Raw genomic sequence first — 14,900 nt, 5'->3', positions numbered from 1 at the left:
TTGAAATAAAAGATTATTTTTAACAGTTATGGTCTGATAATATTAGTTTTATCAGAACTATTATATCTATTGGAGCAAGTTTCACTGTAACTGAGATTCCATTAAATCAAAACACGGAGTAGAGGAGACAAGAAATTATTATTATTATTCACACATAATTCTTTAACTGGTTGTACTGTAGTATATTATGGTGTATAGCAGAGCTGAAATGACGGGAACAACATTGTTTTATGTCATCAAAAAATGAAAAATAGAGGTATGTCCATTTTCGAAAAGTAATTCATCTCAACGAGAACATACCAAATTTAATTTATAAAGACGTTTATTTCACAATAGTGTGTGCGAAAGACGTAATTAGACAATTTTGAAATGCTCAAAATGACCTCAAATGTACGTGAAATTGATTAGAAAAGAATGTTGCGAATTTTGAAATTTCAAATACGCGTAATCGCGTATTGTTTTTGCGTAGCACGTCATTTTTATAATGTCAAAAGTTGCTCCATATTATGAAATACACTTTCATAAATTTTCATTGATAAAATACCTTTTTTTTTTCAGAATTTATGAGCAACCATAACATTTCATTAAATCGCGCGTAACTTGCACTGCGCAACTCTAACGCCATATAACGAAGTTTTTTGCACATATCTATAGCTACTGATCAATCTTATAACAAAGTTATACAATCTTATGTTGACCAGAATTAGAGATACGCTGCGAACAATCTTTTTTCTTTTTTGTGTCTAAGTATATACACTATATTGTATACATACTACATACAGGGCAGACTAGGTGAAAATAACGGAAACCGCCATTTATTTCAATTTTTGACATGATGACGTCATCATAATGAAACGCGTAGATAGTAATTTTGGAAAGGAATTATTTGAGCAACAACATATCAACGTGTTTTTTGCACATATCTATAGCTACTGATCAATCTTATAACAAAGTTATACAATCTTATGTTGACCAGAATTAGAGATACGCTGCGAACAATCTTTTTTCTTTTTTGTGTCTAAGTATATACACTATATTGTATACATACTACATACAGGGCAGACTAGGTGAAAATAACGGAAACCGCCATTTATTTCAATTTTTGACATGATGACGTCATCATAATGAAACGCGTAGATAGTAATTTTGGAAAGGAATTATTTGAGCAACAACATATCAACGTGTTGAAGAAATTTGGATACGTAAAGTATGGATGCGCGCTCTTTAAATGTCATGAACTATGACGCAAAATATGAAAATACGACTTTTATAATTCAACTGGCCATATCACGTCACACAACATGCGATGCGCATAATTTTTTACATGAATTCGTATCTACAATTCAACAGCTTCCAGAAACTTTTTAATCACGAGTATCATGGCAAACGCCACGTGCACGTCATACGTTAGAATATTGCGCACAGTATAATGATTATGCCATTGAAAAAATGTTAGTGCGCCCTCTATTTTGTGTCACGTCTGAGTATATACGGTATACACTACTGTATACGTACTACATACAGTCCAGAATAGGTGAAAAGAAGTGACCAAAGTTATTGACGCTTTTGAACATGATGACGTCATAACAATTTTAAAAATGGTAAATCATGCGAAAGATAATTGATTGAACTAGACAATATAAACCAATGGAGGGAAATGGAATACGGATAAGTGGAGATGCGCTCTATTAAATGTGACGAGCTAAGACGAAAGAGACAAAAATCCTATATTTAATATTCGAGTGGCCAAACGATGACGTCACAATGTCCGGTTAGCCATATCGATGCATGATTCGATATCTACAACTCATCAACTTCCAGAATGTGTAATTTTAAAAAAGTTCACCTCGTAGTTTACAATCTATGACTGTTTTAAAAAAGACATAATTTTGACAAATTTTTTAACCTTTTCTTCAAAAACGCGCGCAAATCGTTCAATTCTACGTGCTCGTATGACGTGATTTTAAGTCGAAATTGATTGAAAATTGGTAAATTTACTATAAAAGGCTGAAAAAACAAAAATCAAGCAAAAAAAAGATGTTTTTGCACCTCGTGCGCACGCGCGCGTAAAAAAAGTGCGCACGCATGGGAATTTTTGAAATGCTCAAAATGACCTGAAACGCGTAGAAAGTTGATTAGAAATGAATTTTTCGCAATTTGAAATTTTAAACGCGCGTGCGCACGTAACTTTATGTCAAACATGCCATTTTTAATCCATAGAAAGTTTGCCCTTGATATGACTTAAATGTTCACCAAGTGTCATTACAAAAAGACCTTTGCTTTTTAGTCTATTTTAAATACGCGAAATTCATAAAATCGCGCGTAGCTTACGCTGCGCGACTCTAAAGTAAAAAAACGAGCTGTCCTGCACTTCTAGAGATAGAGGTAAATCTTCTGACAAAGTTATACGATGTAATGTTGATCAGAATTTGAGATACACGTGACACAAAATTTTGGGAAAGAAAGAAGAATAACATAGAAAAAAAAAAAAAAGATCCTGACAATAACAAGAGGTTATCCGCCAAGAGCGGATAACCAAAAAAAAAAAAAAAAAAAAAGATCCTGACAATAACAAGGGGTTATCCGCCAAGTGCGGATAACCAACTAGATTTGAACTCGTCACTACGGACGAGTTAGGTTATCCGCAGCGCAAAAGCCACGTGCACGTCATACGTTAGAATATTGCGCACAGAAAAACGATTATGCCATTGAAAAAAAATGTTAGTGCGCTCTCTATTTTGTGTCACGTCTGAGTATATACGGTATACACTATATACTGTATACGTACTACTGTACATACAGAGCAGAATAGGTGAAAATAAGGGACCCAAGTTATTGACGCTTTTGGACATGATGACGTCATCACAATTTAAAAAATGGTAGATTATGCGAAAGATAATTGATTGGCCTAGACAATATAACAAAATGGGGGGATATGGAATACGGATAAGTGGAGATGCGCTCTATTAAATGTGATGAGTTATGCGAAAGAGACAAAAATCCTATTTTTTATATTCGAGTGGCCATACGATGACGTCACAATGTCCGGTTAGCCATATCGATACATGATTTGATATCTACAACTCATTTACTTCCAGAATCTGAAATTTTAAAAATGTTCACCACGGAGTTTAGAATCTATGACTTTTTAAAAAAAGGCATAATTTTCACGAATTTTTGAACTTTTTCATCAAAAACGCGCACAAATTGTTCAATTCTACGTGCTCGTATGACGTGATTTTATGTCGAAATTGATTAAAAATTGGTAAAATTACTAGAAAAGGCTGAAAAAACAAAAATCAAGCAAAAAAAAAATGTTTTTGCGCTAAGTGCGCACGCGCGCGTAAAAAAATTGCGCACGTGTGGGAATTTTTGAAATGCTCAAAATGACCTGAAACGCGTAGAAAGTTGATTAGAAATTGATTTTACGCATTTTGAAATTTTAAACGCGTGTGCGCGCGTAACTTTCTTTTAAACATGCCATTTTTAATCCATAGAAAGTTTGAGCATGTTATGACTTAAATTTTCACTAAGTTTCAATACAAAATGACTTTTAGTTTTTAATCTATGATCAATCATTTAAATTCATAAAATCGCGCGTAACTTACGCTGCGCAACTCGGACTGGACCCAAAACCTTATTACGACATCTTCAGATAGAGGTCAATCTTCTGATAAAGTTATACAATGTTATGTTAAGAAGATTTTGAGATACACGCGCAACAAAATTCTGGGAAAGAAAGAAGAACATAGAAAAAAAAACTAGATTTGAACTCGTCACTACGGACGAGTTAGGTTATCCGCAGCGCAAACGCCACGTGCACGTCATACGTTAGAATATTGCGCGCAGAAAAACAATTATGCCATTGAAAAAATGTTAGTGCGCTCTCTATTTTGTGTCACGTCAAAGTGTATACAGTATACACTATATACGTACTACATACAGTTCAGAATAGGTGAAAATAAGTGACCAAAGTTATTGACGCTTTCGCACATGATGACGTCATAACAATTTTTAAAATGGAGAATCATGCGCAAGATAATTGATTGACCTAGACAATATAAAGAAATGGAGGGCAATGGAATACGGATAAGTGGAGATGCGCTCTATTAAATGTGATGAGCTATGACGAAAGAGAAAAAAATCCTATATTTTTTATTTGAGTGGTCATACGATGACGTCACAATGTCCGGTTAGCTATATTGATGCATGATTCGATATCTACAACTCATCTAATTCCAGAATGTGTAATTTAAAAAAAGTTCACCTCATAGTTTAGAATCTATGACTTTTTAAAAAAAGGCATAATTTTCACAAATTTTTGAACTTTTTCATCAAAAACGCGCGCAAATTGTTCAATTCTACGTGTTCGTATGACGTGATTTTAAGTCGAAATTGATTGAAAATTGGTAAATTTACTAGAAAAGGCTGGAAAAACAAAAATCAAGGAAAAAATTGATGTTTTTGCGCTACGTGCGCACGCGCGCGTAAGAAAAGTGCGCACGCGTGGGAATTTTTGATATGCTCAAAATGACATGAAACGCATAGAAAGTTGATTAGAAATTGATTTTTCGCTTTTTGAAATTTTAAACGCGCGTGCGCGCGTAACTTTTTGTAAAACTTGCCATTTTCTCTCCATAGAAAGTTAGCGCATGATATAAATTAAACTTTTGCCAAGTTTCAATTTAAATGGTTTAATAGTTTTCGATCTAAATTAAATACGCGAAATTCATAAAATCGCGCGTAACTTACGCTGCGCAACTCGGACGGTACCGAAAACCTTATTACGACATATTCAGATAGAGATCAATCTTCTGATAAAGTTACAAAATGTCATGTTGAGAATATTTAGAGATATGCGCGCAACAAAATTCTGGGAAAGAAAGAAGAATAAGATAGAAAAAAAAAAAAAAAAAAAAAGATCGTGACAATAACAAGGGGTTATCCGCCAAGTGCGGATAACCAAAAAGATCGTGACAATAACAAGGGGTTATCCGCCAAGTGCGGATAACCAACTAGATTTGAACTCGTCACTACGGACGAGTTAGGTTATCCGCAGCGCAAACGCCACGCGCACGTCATACGTTAGAATATTGCGCGCAGAAATACGATTACGCCATTGAAATAATGTTAGTGCGCTCTCAATTTTGCGTCACGTCAAAGTATATACGGTATACACTATATTCTGTATACGTATTACATACAGTGCAGAATAGGTGAAAATAAGGGACCAAAGTTATTGACGCTTTTGGACATGATGACGTCATCACAATTTAAAAAATGGTAGATTATGCGAAAGATAATTGATTGGCCTAGAGAATATAACAAAATGGTGGGAAATGGAATACGGATAAGTGGAGATGCGCTCTATTAAATGTGATGAGCTATGCGAAAGAGACAAAAATCCTATATTTTATATTTGAGTGGCCATACGATGACGTCACAATGTCCGGTTAGCCATATCGATACATGATTTGTTATCTACAACTCATCTACTTCCAGAATCTGAAATTTTAAAAAAGTTCACCACGGAGTTTAGAATCTATGACTGTTTTAAAAAAGGCATAATTTTGACGAATTTTTGAACTTTTTCATCAAAAACGCGCGCAAATTTTTCAATTCTACGTGCTCGTATGACGTGATTTTAAGTCGAAATTGATTGAAAATTGGTAAATTTACTAGAAAAGGCTGAAAAAAACAAAAATCAAGCAAAAAAAAGATGTTTTTGCGCTAAGTGCGCACGCGCGCGTAAAAAAATTGCGCACGCGTGGGAATTTTTGGAATGCTCAAAATGACATAAAACGCGTAGAAAGTTGATTAGAAATGAATTTTGCGCATTTTGAAATTTTGAACGCGCGTGCGCGCGTAACTTTATGTAAAACATGCCATTTTTAATCCATAGAAAGTTTGCGCTTGATAAGACTTAAACTTTCACCAAGTTTCAATAAAAAATGACTTTTGGTTTTCAATATATGATCAATCATTGAAATTCATAAAATCGCGCGTAACTTACGCTGCGCAACTCGGACTGGACCGAAAACCTTATTACGACATCTTCAGATAGAGGTCAATCTTCTGATAAAGTTATACAATGTTATGTTAAGAAGATTTTGAGATACACGCGCAACAAAATTCTGGGAAAGAAAGAAGAAAAAAGAAAAACTAGATTTGAACTCGTCACTGCGGACGAGTTAGGTTATCCGCGAAAACGCAACGTCTAATATACACGTAGAATACATATAATAGGTCTGACGTGAAAACTAATTTTCGTTATTCGTTAAATATTGGTAATTTTGGCGAGGATTGCATGCCATACTGTAGGTGAACCGAATTTCGAGAAAATTCGACAACGTGTTGTGTTGTGGTATGTCGTTGGTAAACTCCATGTTGGTTTTTAAGAGTCGCTCTCTGATAATATTGTTACAAATACCATTTTATATCGTCGAACTTCAACGATTAAATAAATAAATAACAAACTCAAGTTTGTTGAGAATTGATATACTATAAGAAATAGGTAAGAAATTATGTGGATTGTTTGATTTGTAGTTGTTTTGTAATTGCTACTTACTAACGATACCCTAGCCTACTATAGATATACGGAAGGATGTCAGATTTTCAGAGATGGCCGGCAGCGATTTTTTTTTTCGTACATAAGTTGGGGACCCCATCATGAAACGTCACAAAATAAACATGAATAATTCATCAGTTACATTTTCTTGTTCCGTGTGCACCCGGCCAAGCGTATAGCAACAAGAAGTGATTACACAAGTGCGGTACGATTCTAGGCCTATCTCCGCTGATTTCATAATAGAGTATTATATTCTAGTAGTGGGTGTGTGTGACTTGTGTCTTTGGGCTATGTCCAATTACTACTTAGTTTAATGTCTTGCCTAGCTGTCGATTAGCCTCGACACATTTTGCATAGTGGACGTGTGTGTGAAGAAGAGTGCGCGAAGGCAATATCATGAATTGACCTAGAATCCTAGGCCTATTATTGTAGAAAGAATCGTATCGCAGTTGTTGTTCCGTGTGCACCCAAGCGTTCTTGGACATAGCCCAAAGAAAGCTCAGACCCACAAGAATAAAGAATGTGTATAATTTGTGTACTGTATTTTTTTAATTCTGCTATCAATTATCAAACAATATGCAATGTACTCAAAGGAACTTTAAAAATGCGCGTATATGAACACATGAGATGGGAAGATTTGACCCACGAGAATAAAAAATGTATTTTTGTGTAATGTTTATTGTTTAATTTTGCTGACTTATTACTCGGATTGTGTCATACCAAAGATAGTGTAACTATCTTTGGTCATACCTAACACACACACACGTCACACACATCCACACAGCTACTACTAGAATAGACATGGGTTTAGAGACTAATAATTAGGCCTAATAGTATTAATAGAAACTATAATTTTAACACGTAATTCTTTAGTAATAAATTATATTAAAAACACCATAAACTAAAGGCCGATTATTTCGACAATCCACACAAAACGCCGCTATTCTTCAACAGCGGAGATAGGCCTAGAATCGTACCGCACTTGTGTAATCACTTCTTGTTGCTATACGCTTGGGTGCACACGGTACAAGAAAATTTAACTGATGAATTATTCATGTTTATTTTGTGACGTTTCATGATGGGGTCCCCAACTTATGTACGAAAAAAAAAATCGCTGGCCGGCAAACGTCGTGACGTTTTTCAGCCCGATGGCTTTCGTAGCAGCACGACAATCGTGTATGGCCATGTGTATGTTAAATACGGTCCCGGTAAATACGAACAAATATGTCTGCTACATTCATAGTGTACCTAGGCCTAGCCTGTACAAGAATACTTGCTGTTTTTAGTAGGACTAAACGGCGCTAGTTCCCTTTTGCACCTGGCTTATATTATATTAACTCTAGCTTAATTTTTAGTTGTATAAATTCTTAAAGAGAAGAAACAATGACTCGTTCTTCTTACAATAGCATGTTGTCTAGGCTTACTCCAGTAGTCCTAGTAGTAGTGACGTAGGTCAGCGCAGTTCCCTTTCGCACCTGTCATTGTTACAAATATTGTGGATGTTTTGATCACAATTTGTATTGATATTTATAATAATAATATATTTTTGTCTTGTAGCTGTTGGAAGAGATACACAATTGTTTCTACTTTAGTATCTCTAGAATATTGTAAGTAGTGTATATTAAATAAATAGTTTGTAGAGATGATTAATGGTTTCATGATTGGGAGTGAACTGTTGCCTGTTATTTTGTAGGCATTTTCTATTATGAAACATTTACATAATTCAGATTTTATTCTTTGTGAATAAAATAAGTTATTTTGAGGAAATTTCTTAATTTTTCAGACATTGATTAAGAAGCTTGTTGATTTGGAAAAAGTGTTAATGTTGTTTATTACCATTATCAATGTTTTTCCTTGTTTTTTTTAGATTGTAGAAAATATACAGTTTCAGCTACAGCTGTGAGTATCAGTAGATTATTTGTTAAACGGAGAAAACATATTTTCCTTGCTTTGTGAACTGTTGCCTGTTATTTTGTAGGCATTTTATATTATGAAACATTTAAATAATTCAGATTTTATGGTTTGTGAATAAGATATTAAATGAAAGTAGTATTGAGACAACATGTAGACCCCAATCAGCCGGCCCATACCCAAAGTTATTTTGAGGAAATTTCTTAATTTTTCAGACATTGATTAAGAAGCTTGTTGATTTGGAAAAAGTGTTAATGTTGTTTATCGCCATTATCAATGTTTTTCCTTGTTTTTTTTAGATTGTAGAAATTTAACAGTTTCAGCTACAGCTGTGAGTATTAGTAGATTATCTGTTAAATGGAGAAAACATATTTTCCTTACTTTGTGAACTGTTGCTTGCCCTAATCAGCCGGCCCATACCCAAAGTCATTTTGAGGAAATTTCCTAATTTTTCAGACATTAATTAAGAAGCATGTTGATTTGGAAAAAGGGTTAATGTTGTTTATTGCCATTATCAATGTTTTCCTTGTTGTTTTTAGATTGTAGAAAATATACAGTGTTAGCTACAGCTGTGAGTATTAGTAGATTATCTGTTAAATGGAGAAAACATATTTTCCTTACTTTGTGAACAGTTGCCTGTTATTTTGTAGGCATTTTCTATTATGAAACATTTACAGCATTCAGATTTTATGGTTTGTGAATAAAATATTAAATGAAATTAGCATTGAGAAAACATGTAGGCCCTAACCAGCTGTCTCATACCCAAAGTCATTTTGAGGAATTTCTAAATTTTTCAGACCTCGATTAAGAAGCATGTTGATTTGGAAAAAGTGTTAATGTTGTTTATTGCCAATTATTAATGTTTTTCCTTGTTTTTTTTTTAGATTGTAGAAAACATACAGTGTCAGCTACAGCTGTGAGTATTAGTAGATTATCTGCTAAACAGAGAAAACATATTTTCCTTACTTTGTGAACTGTTGCCTGTTATTTTGTAGGCATTTTCTATTATGAAACATTTACATCATTCAGATTTTATGGTTTGTGAATAAAATATTAAATGAAATTAGCATTGAGACAACATGTAGGCCCCAATCAGCCGATCCATACCCAAAGTCATTTTGAGGAAATTTCTTAATTTTTCAGACATTGATTAAGAAGCTTGTTGATTTGGAAAAAGTGTTAATGTTGTTTATTGCCATTATCAATGTTTTTCCTTGGTTTTTTTTAGATTGTAGAAAATATACAGTTTCAGCTATAGCTGTGAGTATCAGTAGATTATCTGTTAAACGGAGAAAACATATTTTCCTTACTTTGTGAACTGTTGCCTGTTATTTCGTAGACATTTTCTATTATGAAACATTTACGTAATTCAGATTTTATTGTTTGTGATCAAACAATTAAATGAAATTACCATTGAGACAACATGTAGGCCGCAATCAGCCGGCCCATACCCAAAGTCATTTTGAGGAAATTTCCTAATTTTTTAGACATTGATTAAGAAGCATGTTGATTTGGAAAAAGTATTAATGTTGTTTATTGCCATTATTAATGTTTTTCCTTGTTTTTTTTAGATTGTAGAAAATTAACAGTTTCAGCTACAGCTGTGAGTATTAGTAGATTATCTGTTAAACGGAGAAAACATATTTACCTTACTTTGTGAATTGTTGCCTGTTATTTTGTAGGCATTTTATATTATGAAACATTTAAATAATTTAGATTTTATGGTTTGTGAATACGATATTAAATGAAATTAGCATTGAGACAACATGTAGACCCTAACCAGCCGTCCCATACCTAAAGTCATTTTAAGGAAATTTCTTAATTTTTCAGACCTCGATTAAGAAGCATGTTGATTTGGAAAAAGTGTTAATGTTGTTTATTGCCAATTATTGATGTTTTTCCTTGTTTTGTTTTTTTAGATTGTAGAAAATATACAGTGTCAGCTACAGCTGTGAGTATTAGTAGATTATCTGTTAAACAGAGAAAACATATTTTCCTTACTTTGTGAACTGTTGCCTGTTATTTTGTAGGCATTTTATATTATGAAACATTTACATAATTCAGATTTTATGGTTTGTGAATAAGATATTAAATGAAAGTAGTTTTGAGACAACATGTAGACCCCAATCAGCCGGCCCATACCCAAAGTTATTTTGAGGAAATTTCTTAATTTTTCAGACATTGATTAAGAAGCATGTTGATTTAACAAAAGGGTTAATGTTGTTTTTTGCCATTATCAATGTTTTTCCTTGTTGTTTTTAGATTGTAGAAAATATACAGTGTTAGCTACAGCTGTGAGTATTAGTAGATTATCTGTTAAACGGAGAAAACATATTTTCCTTACTTTGTGAACAGTTGCCTGTTATTTTGTAGGCATTTTCTATTATGAAACATTTACATAATTCAGATTTTATGGTATGTGAATAAAATATTAAATGAAACTAGCATTGAGAAAACATGTAGGCCCTAACCAGCCGTCCCATACCTAAAGTCATTTTAAGGAAATTTCTTAATTTTTCAGACCTCGATTAAGAAGCATGTTGATTTGGAAAAAGTGTTAATGTTGTTTATTGCCAATTATTGATGTTTTTCCTTGTTTTGTTTTTTTAGATTGTAGAAAATATACAGTGTTAGCTACAGCTGTGAGTATTAGTAGATTATCTGTTAAACGGAGAAAACATATTTTCTTTACTTTGTGAACCGTTGCCTGTTATTTTGTAGGCATTTTCTATTATGTAACATTTACATCATTCAGATTTTATGGTTTGTGAATACGATATTAAATGAAATTAGCATTAAGACAACATGTAGGCCTAACCAGCTGTCTCATACCCAAAGTCATTTTGAGGAATTTCTTAATTTTTCAGACATTGATTAAGAAGCATGTTGATTTGGAAAAAGTGTTAATGTTGTTTATTGCCAATTATTGATGTTTTTCCTTGTTTTGTTTTTTTAGATTGTAGAAAATATACAGTGTCAGCTACAGCTGTGAGTATTAGTAGATTATCTGTTAAACAGAGAAAACATATTTTCCTTACTTTGTGAACTGTTGCCTGTTATTTTGTAGGCATTTTATATTATGAAACATTTACATAATTCAGATTTTATGGTTTGTGAATAAGATATTAAATGAAAGTAGTTTTGAGACAACATGTAGACCCCAATCAGCCGGCCCATACCCAAAGTTATTTTGAGGAAATTTCTTAATTTTTCAGACATTGATTAAGAAGCATGTTGATTTAACAAAAGGGTTAATGTTGTTTTTTGCCATTATCAATGTTTTTCCTTGTTGTTTTTAGATTGTAGAAAATATACAGTGTTAGCTACAGCTGTGAGTATTAGTAGATTATCTGTTAAACGGAGAAAACATATTTTCCTTACTTTGTGAACAGTTGCCTGTTATTTTGTAGGCATTTTCTATTATGAAACATTTACATAATTCAGATTTTATGGTTTGTGAATAAAATATTAAATGAAACTAGCATTGAGACAACATGTAGGCCCTAACCAGCCGTCCCATACCTAAAGTCATTTTAAGGAAATTTCTTAATTTTTCAGACCTCGATTAAGAAGCATGTTGATTTGGAAAAAGTGTTAATGTTGTTTATTGCCAATTATTGATGTTTTTCCTTGTTTTGTTTTTTTAGATTGTAGAAAATATACAGTGTTAGCTACAGCTGTGAGTATTAGTAGATTATCTGTTAAACGGAGAAAACATATTTTCTTTACTTTGTGAACCGTTGCCTGTTATTTTGTAGGCATTTTCTATTATGTAACATTTACATCATTCAGATTTTATGGTTTGTGAATAAAATATTAAATGAAATTAGCATTAAGACAACATGTAGGCCTAACCAGCTGTCTCATACCCAAAGTCATTTTGAGGAATTTCTTAATTTTTCAGACATTGATTAAGAAGCATGTTGATTTGGAAAAAGTGTTAATGTTGTTTATTGCCAATTATTGATGTTTTTCCTTGTTTTGTTTTTTTAGATTGTAGAAAATATACAGTGTCAGCTACAGCTGTGAGTATTAGTAGATTATCTGTTAAACAGAGAAAACATATTTTCCTTACTTTGTGAACTGTTGCCTGTTATTTTGTAGGCATTTTATATTATGAAACATTTACATAATTCAGATTTTATGGTTTGTGAATAAGATATTAAATGAAAGTAGTTTTGAGACAACATGTAGACCCCAATCAGCCGGCCCATACCCAAAGTTATTTTGAGGAAATTTCTTAATTTTTCAGACATTGATTAAGAAGCATGTTGATTTAACAAAAGGGTTAATGTTGTTTTTTGCCATTATCAATGTTTTTCCTTGTTGTTTTTAGATTGTAGAAAATATACAGTGTTAGCTACAGCTGTGAGTATTAGTAGATTATCTGTTAAACGGAGAAAACATATTTTCCTTACTTTGTGAACAGTTGCCTGTTATTTTGTAGGCATTTTCTATTATGAAACATTTACATAATTCAGATTTTATGGTTTGTGAATAAAATATTAAATGAAACTAGCATTGAGACAACATGTAGGCCCTAACCAGCCGTCCCATACCTAAAGTCATTTTAAGGAAATTTCTTAATTTTTCAGACCTCGATTAAGAAGCATGTTGATTTGGAAAAAGTGTTAATGTTGTTTATTGCCAATTATTGATGTTTTTCCTTGTTTTGTTTTTTTAGATTGTAGAAAAAATACAGTGTTAGCTACAGCTGTGAGTATTAGTAGATTATCTGTTAAACGGAGAAAACATATTTTCTTTACTTTGTGAACCGTTGCCTGTTATTTTGTAGGCATTTTCTATTATGTAACATTTACATCATTCAGATTTTATGGTTTGTGAATAAAATATTAAATGAAATTAGCATTAAGACAACATGTAGGCCTAACCAGCTGTCTCATACCCAAAGTCATTTTGAGGAATTTCTTAATTTTTCAGACATTGATTAAGAAGCATGTTGATTTGGAAAAAGTATTAATGTTGTTTATTGCCAATTATTAATGTTTTTCCTTGTTTTTTTTTTTTAGATTGTAGAACATATACAGTGTCAGCTACAGCTGTGAGTATTAGTAGATTATCTGTTAAACGGATAAAACATATTTTCTTTACTTTGTGAACCGTTGCCTGTTATTTTGTAGGCATGTTCTATTATGAAACATTTACATAAATCAGATTTTATGGTTTGTGAATAAAATATTAAATGAAATTAGCATTGAGACAACATGTAGGCCCTAACCAGCTGTCTAATACCCAAATTCATTTTGAGAAAATTTCTTAATTTTTCAGACATTGATTAAGAAGCATGTTGATTTTGAAAAAGTGTTAATGTTGTTTATTGCCATTATTAATGATTTTCCTTTTATTTTTTAGATTGTAGTTGTACAGAAAATATACAGTGCCAGTTACAGCTGTGAGTATTAGAAAATTATCTGTAAAACGGAAAAAACATATTTTCCTTACTTTATGCCCTCCAATAATTGATAAACATGTGTTGTTTGTAAATTTACTATACTGAGTGACCAAATATTTTTGTGTATAAAATTCTATTTTATTAGAACATTGAATAATTAAACCTATTTTCAGATTAATTTTGAAGGTGAAATTGTTATGAAAGAATTTGTTTCCGACACATTCCATGTAATGAAGTTTTGACATATTTTTAGGTCAAAATATCTTCTATAGTGATTTATTTATATTGTATAAACCAAAGTCACAAATATATTATCACAATTTACTTCAAAATTTGGGACAATCATCCTTTTTAACATAAATGTGGTGGTCAGTTTCTCCAGACATAAATTTGCAATTTTATAAAATGGGTCTATCCTGAATTTAGTAATGAGTTGGTCCTAATTTGTTTTGCTAGGCCCAATAGATCATGTTACATTCCACAGGGGGGATGTGTATATTATTATTTAGGTATTTGTAAAAACACTGATTTATCTACTGATTCAATATAATTGTTTGACTGTAATTCTTAGTACTGTACAGTGTATCTTAAAATTAATAACTAACTCTTTTTTTTTTCTTTTATTGTAGGTGACTGTCTTATATAAACCCACTGGATCTCAGAAGAGATCCGGGTCTTTAGAAAAAGATCCACTCTCCAAAGAGAGTTTCTACGAGGGGTTACCGAATTTTAATATTTATGCACAATTTCTTTTTAAACATTTTTTAAAAGTATCTTTGAAACATTCAATAAAACCTTGAAGTAAACAGAAGTTTATCACAAGGAAAAACTAATAAACAAAAGTTTATTACAAACCATTTTTGCAAAAGCAAAAGTGTAAAACCTTGAAGATAACAAAAGTTAATCACAAGGAAACAACTAATAAACAAAAGTTTATTACAAAACCATTTTTGCAAAAGCAAAAGTGTCAAACCTTGAAGATAACAGAAGTTAATCACAAGGAAACAA

The 14,900-nt window shown here is 32.3% G+C and overlaps 2 long non-coding RNA genes across 2 annotated transcripts; both read left to right on the top strand.

Annotated features, from left to right (window-relative positions):
* Nucleotides 1-7,692: 7,692 nt before the first annotated feature.
* On the top strand, nucleotides 7,693-9,039 carry LOC140046833 (uncharacterized). Its single transcript, XR_011844868.1, has 4 exons — nucleotides 7,693-8,175; nucleotides 8,436-8,467; nucleotides 8,779-8,810; nucleotides 9,019-9,039. It is a non-coding gene; the product is annotated as an uncharacterized lncRNA (long non-coding RNA).
* Nucleotides 9,040-12,472: 3,433 nt separating this feature from the next.
* LOC140046829 (uncharacterized) lies at nucleotides 12,473-14,900 on the top strand. Its single transcript, XR_011844864.1, has 6 exons — nucleotides 12,473-12,504; nucleotides 12,816-12,847; nucleotides 13,164-13,195; nucleotides 13,510-13,541; nucleotides 13,853-13,892; nucleotides 14,522-14,900. It is a non-coding gene; the product is annotated as an uncharacterized lncRNA (long non-coding RNA).

This window comes from Antedon mediterranea, chromosome 4 (assembly GCF_964355755.1).
Source record: "Antedon mediterranea chromosome 4, ecAntMedi1.1, whole genome shotgun sequence".
Lineage (NCBI taxonomy): Eukaryota > Metazoa > Echinodermata > Crinoidea > Comatulida > Antedonidae > Antedon > Antedon mediterranea.
The sequence above is the reverse complement of the archived record's forward strand: the minus strand, read 5'-3'. Positions and strand labels throughout refer to the sequence as shown.